This window comes from Triticum aestivum, chromosome 1A (genome assembly GCF_018294505.1).
Source record: "Triticum aestivum cultivar Chinese Spring chromosome 1A, IWGSC CS RefSeq v2.1, whole genome shotgun sequence".
In the NCBI taxonomy this organism is placed as follows: Eukaryota; Viridiplantae; Streptophyta; class Magnoliopsida; order Poales; family Poaceae; genus Triticum; species Triticum aestivum.
In genome coordinates this window covers 141,431,165-141,436,807 of record NC_057794.1, presented here as the reverse complement: position 1 = coordinate 141,436,807, position 5,643 = coordinate 141,431,165, and the positions used below count along the sequence as shown (strand labels likewise).

Here is a 5,643-nt window from a genome sequence, read left to right as displayed (position 1 = left end):
GGCCGCCCTCAGTTGTTTATCACCAGTGCGGAGCATAGCGCTTCCGCACTTGCACGGGCATAGTCGCTCCTTGACCGTGTCGACTGGTGCGTGGGTGAGGGCTCCCTGTGAGTGGAGATCCCGGGGCGTGTACATCCCCGCCCTGACACATGGCTTGCATGACAGGGCTGGACGAGGTGTGTCCGGGAACTCGTGAGCCAACGCGGGACTCATGAGGCCCTACCTCAAGGAGGGGTGCGACTGGTCTTGATTCTTGGTGGATGCGGTGGCCCTGTGAGATGGTTAGGCAACCTGCGCCAGGCGAATCTACTGAGGCGATTACATTAGAAGGCCAAACACCAACGACCCCATGAGGTGACGTGAATGGGGCCCACCTGCCAGACAGAGCTCAATCGTTAGGTTTATCGACGCTGCAGGGACGGACCCGAGCACACATGCCGTGCCTAGTCTTCTCATGCGAAGAATCCTGAAGAAAGACGACCGGCACGTGGCTTCCGCGGTGGCGAGGCACCAGGTCGCGCGCCCTGGCTTGCCCGTTCGCGATTAGCTCATGCGAGAACAAGGCACCAAGGGCCATGGGAGGTGACATACACGGGAGCGGGCCCGCGAGCCAGAGCTCGGCCTCTTGGGTTTGGCGACGCTGCAGGGACGGACCCGAGCACAGGCTTCGTGCCACTCCTTAATCATGAGGCGATCGTGGGCGGGCTTGCAAGGGCGTGCAACATTCATGGTATCGAAGTACCGGGCAAGCAGGTGATAATCATAAGGCAATTCATGCAAGAGGGCAAGCTGGTTCAGATAGATGCAAGAACGATACACGCCATTGGGATGGACCCGAGCAGCCTAGGGATGATGCAGCCCGCGTGGCGCTCCCAACAGAGTAAGCTCAAGATGCAAAAGGATATACGCCGCAGGGACAGGCCCATGCAACTTGGGGATAATTCTACCCGAAGGGCGCCCCTAACTGAATGAACTGGAAAGAGTCACCTGATACCGTGCTGGACTGGTGTCGTGGTACCTAAAGATGTGCGCCGGAGAAGTTGCTCCTCACGAGTCGCGAGGGTCCTGAGCCTCAGGAGACTTCGCAGGCCCAGGTGGCTCTTGAAGAACTGTCACAATCTCCACCAGGACAGCATGATGCGTGGCCTCCTGAGCCGCCAGAATGCTTCGTAGGTGGCGCTGGAAGGCGACAACCGCATTCGGCAGGCCGAGAGGCATGCGAACATAGCTGTGAGGGGGACCCTTGCAGCGCTCAACGCACGAAGACCAGAAACGTCCCTGAGATGCGTCCCTATTGAGCCCTGGAATGTCGACTCAGATGCGTAGCCCGCAGTCCTCGCCGGGATGGGGAGCTGCGCTGGGTGGTGGGCGGTGGTCGCCACGTATGGTCCTTGCCTCTTGAAGCTCCTGGATCGCCTTGGTGATGAACACCTAAGCACTAGGTGCTCCACGCCTCGTGCCCTCTTGAGGGAAACGTGTGGCGAAGCACGCCTCCACATGGTGCCTGAGCGCCTCCCTTGTGACGTTAGCTAGGTCCGAGGCCCTCCAGAAGAGATCCCCCAAGCCCAACCTGAGGAGGGCGCCAGGCGCGCCTACCTATGCAAAGGAAGGAGGCGCCCCAACTGCAGGCACATCTCCTGGAGGTGGTGCTGCTGGATATGCCGCCCTCCTGAGGTCCTTGGCGGGGTAGCTGCTTCTTCTTCTTGGGGTTGGCCTCAGGAGGGTACATCATGCCTTCTTTGTCGGGGTCTTCGGTCGCTGCATCTTGGTAAGCACGCTCGAGGGAGCACACCGCATCTCTTTCCTCGCAGGCGACCGAGATGACACCGCCACTCCCTGGCATCTTGAGGACGTTGTAGCCATGATGGGTCACCGCCATAAATTTGGCCAGGGCTGGATACCCAAGGATGGCGTTGTATGGCAGACAGATGTGGGCGACGTCGAAGTCGATGAGCTCGGTGCGGTAGTTGTCACGCTGGCCGAAGGTGACTGGGAGGCGGACCTTCCCTATCGGGGTCTTGGAGCCATCGGTCACTCCTGAGAAGGGCTTGGTAGGCTGTAGCTGATCGTATGGCACCTGGAGGCTGTCGAATGTCTTGACGGACAGGACATCGATCCCTGTGCCACCGTCGATGAGGGTCTTGGTGACTGGAATGTTGCTCATGACGAGCGAACAGAGCATAGGGACAATACAAGAAATATGTCAACTTGTGACCTTGACTATTGGTCACTGAAAGGTCATTGTTTTTCATTTGCGACCTTTTTTTGACCAAAAACAGAAGGTCAAAAGCTGGCGGTCGTAAACTGAAATTAACGACCTTCTCTGTGAGAAGGTAGTGGACGTTTACAACCAAAATATGCCTATTGTTTTGTTTTGGTCACTAGCAGCCTCCCCAGGCCACGTAGGCATCCGACGTGGCAATCTGATGTGGCACAAGAATCGGCCCGGTCCAATTGGGTGTTTATATGGGCCGAGCCCATTAATTCAGCCTTTATATATATTTTTTCCTATCAATTTTTGGTCAGACTTCATGGGCCAAGCCCAACAATTCGGCCTTTTTATTTCATGGGTTATGGCCTTTTTGTTCAACATTTTTAGTTTTTTTTATAAAATGGGTCCACTAGTCAAACAGGTCCCACTTGTCAGGTTCTGATAAGTGGGTCCTAGCTATTAGGCCCAGATTCTTCATATTTCAATTTGAGAATAAGAAAATAACCAATAGTTAAATTGGCAAGCAAAAAACACACATGATACTTCAAATAACAATAGCCAGATTCAATAGAAGCTCTACAAATGACACGTCCTACAAGTTGTAGCATATACAAGCTTATTTACAAGCTCTACAAATGACACGTCCTACAAGCTGTAGCATTTACAAGTTCAACAAGTTACACGTAATACAAGCTGAGTTGATACAAGCTCTACAACTATGGGAATCAGTTACAAGCTATACAAGTGTTTTCTTCTTCTACATGTAGCTCCTTCAATAGCGATCAAATGTCGGACTCACTGGAGAGTCAGGACTGGGCCTTCCACGGACGCCCTGTTACATGAATCAGCTGATAAAAAATAGAAAAACTGGAGCCAATATATTATGAGCATTCCATTCAAAAAAGGAGTAAAGGACATTCTTTGTTTCATCACGTTACAAAGGAGTAGCACAAACCACAACTTTACTCGACACACATACACATACACACATGAATATTAAGCTCAGTTCCAGCAACTATATCATGGTTTAACAGCTGGCCTCAGCATCATCAAACCACCATGCTTATGATCATAATCTAAGCATATCATCAAACAAAACCTACACAGATAAAGATCACAGCACATCAAGCCACAGGCGCACCAGCGCTGGCATGAGATTCAAGCAACAGCAATGGGGTACCACAACAGCATGACAAAACTAAGCATACTAGAGAAAATAGATAGTTGGTGCTAGAGGGACTGGTGAATTACCTCAATGGCGTACTTGATGGGTGATGATGGTCCTTCTCAAGTAGTTGTCGTCCACAGTTAAGAGGTTTCATACATCTGTCTACAACAATCAGCAAACCAGAAATCAGAACGAATACTTCAATCTCATAAGAAGTTTAAAAAAGACTAGCAGGACAGAAATATGTGGACTACTTCTAAAATGGTACATATAGCACATGCCCAAACAAATATGTGATTTCAAGGTCCCACTGAATATTACAGCAGTTAACAGCAAGTGAAATTATTGTGATGTGCAAAATTTACAGTAAATACTCCACTGAATATTACTGAAACTTAACAGAAGTTAACTAAGCTTTTTCAGTTTCAGAATATACAAGTCAGAAAATAAGCTTGCAAGCAAGTTTATGTAAGTAATGCACACTGGAGTACAATACTTCTATGGATTTCTGCAAATAATTCATGATTTTCTAACTAATCCAAGATGTCCATTTAATTAACTGGAAAAGTAAGTTAAATCTTGCTGAATCTTGTTAAATACTCCAAGCAAAATTACTCCACACATGTACAGTTCAACCTTGTTAAATACTCTAAGCAAAATTACTAGATTACTGGAGTACTACAAGTTAAATGTGTTGCACATGTCTCAAGGAACCAGCAGCACTGCTTGCCCCCTTGGTCCAGCTCCTTGCTGTGCAGGAGGACTGAGACTCGAATGGAGACAATACAAAACAATACATTACAAAACAATACAAAAGTAGGAAGCCAAACATCTAAGCAAACATGATTGGCAGGAATGCAGCATCATGCATGTGCCGACTGCCCCGCAGGCAACCCTACTACAATCACAGGGCTTCGGTAAAGGGACATTGCTGGTAACTCATCACAAAGTTCTGATGAAGTAAACCCCAGAAATAAAAGCTCAAGGATGGATGGGCAAAAGGTCATGGGCTTCAATAATCATGCTAGCCTTTTTAGATGGTTTAAAGTAGGGAAAGGCAGAAACTGGTAAGTTTTGCTAGAGCAGAACTGATATACTAGCGGCAATCTTATCACCATTAATAGTACAATAAACTCAGATCTTATAGATCAAATTGAACACTATATATGCAGAATATTTACAGCTAAGATTTATCTTTGGAATGTATTTGGACACTAAATATGCAGAATATTTTAGATTACCAACAATAAAAGTTCATGACTGTCAACCAGGAATGTACAGTTTCTGGCAATCAGTTAAAGCAAGGGAAGAATCTATATATCACATTCAAGGAACTAAGTTGATATTATCATCATCCAAAATCCTTTGAAAAGCCTACATGTGAAACTAGAAGAAGCACAGCAGCCCGATGTGCCCAAGGGTCAAGGAGGAGGATGATGAGAGAGCGCAGCGGCATCCATGGTGTCGGAGCCAAACATGCCTCCATGGCCACAGTCAACTCCCTCTTCTACCGCTTTCAACAAGAACTTGTGATCCTTGTAATGTACCGCTGTTAAATAAAGCAACACATAAGCATATGGAAGAAAGCCTTTTGAGCAGCTCTCCAATTACATAGAACAACAAATGTAGCAAAGGGCCCCGCGATGGTCAGATATGCCTTGACTTCTTGTGTGGTGAGTAAGAACTAGAGAGAGGAAATGGTAATTAGTACCTTCCTGATGCCCGTGAAACGCAGAAGCAACTGCGATAGTCCCATCCGTGGTCTCCACAACTGCAAAAGAACGAAGAAGATGGTTACCGAGGCACCCAAGTTACTTCATAATCTGCACAGGATTTACCCAAAATGTAGCGCCTATGTAGAAGAAACTATGAAATGTGTAGAAGAATCATCACATGAACAAACAAACAAGACCCCCATGAACTTGGAAGGCTGTGAACACTAGCAGGACGCACGACAGACCTTGGAAGACTGACTGCGTGTAACCTGTGAAGAATACAAATAACACAGGGGCATAATACCAATCCTACACACTTCACTTCTATGCTAGTAGGAATAGGATAGCATACAATAATTAGTACATCCTGAATCACGATTGGATGTGACAGAGATGCAAAAAATATATGGAGTAGTTGATTCGTAAGCATGATAACATATAAACATGTCAAGGCACACTGTCAGTTACTATGGCTGACATTTTTGTCAATAGATGCTACAAACAAGTCACGTGTTGGTCACACATTAGCCCATGAAGCTACCAACCGA

At 47.4% G+C, this 5,643-nt stretch overlaps 1 long non-coding RNA gene across 1 annotated transcript; it reads right to left on the bottom strand.

Annotated features, from left to right (window-relative positions):
• Positions 1-3,003: 3,003 nt before the first annotated feature.
• LOC123107967 (uncharacterized) lies at positions 3,004-5,417 on the bottom strand. The gene is made up of 3 exons (XR_006451821.1): positions 5,092-5,417; positions 3,464-3,538; positions 3,004-3,044 (listed from the first exon to the last, which is right to left on the bottom strand). It is a non-coding gene; the product is annotated as an uncharacterized lncRNA (long non-coding RNA).
• Positions 5,418-5,643: the final 226 nt, after the last annotated feature.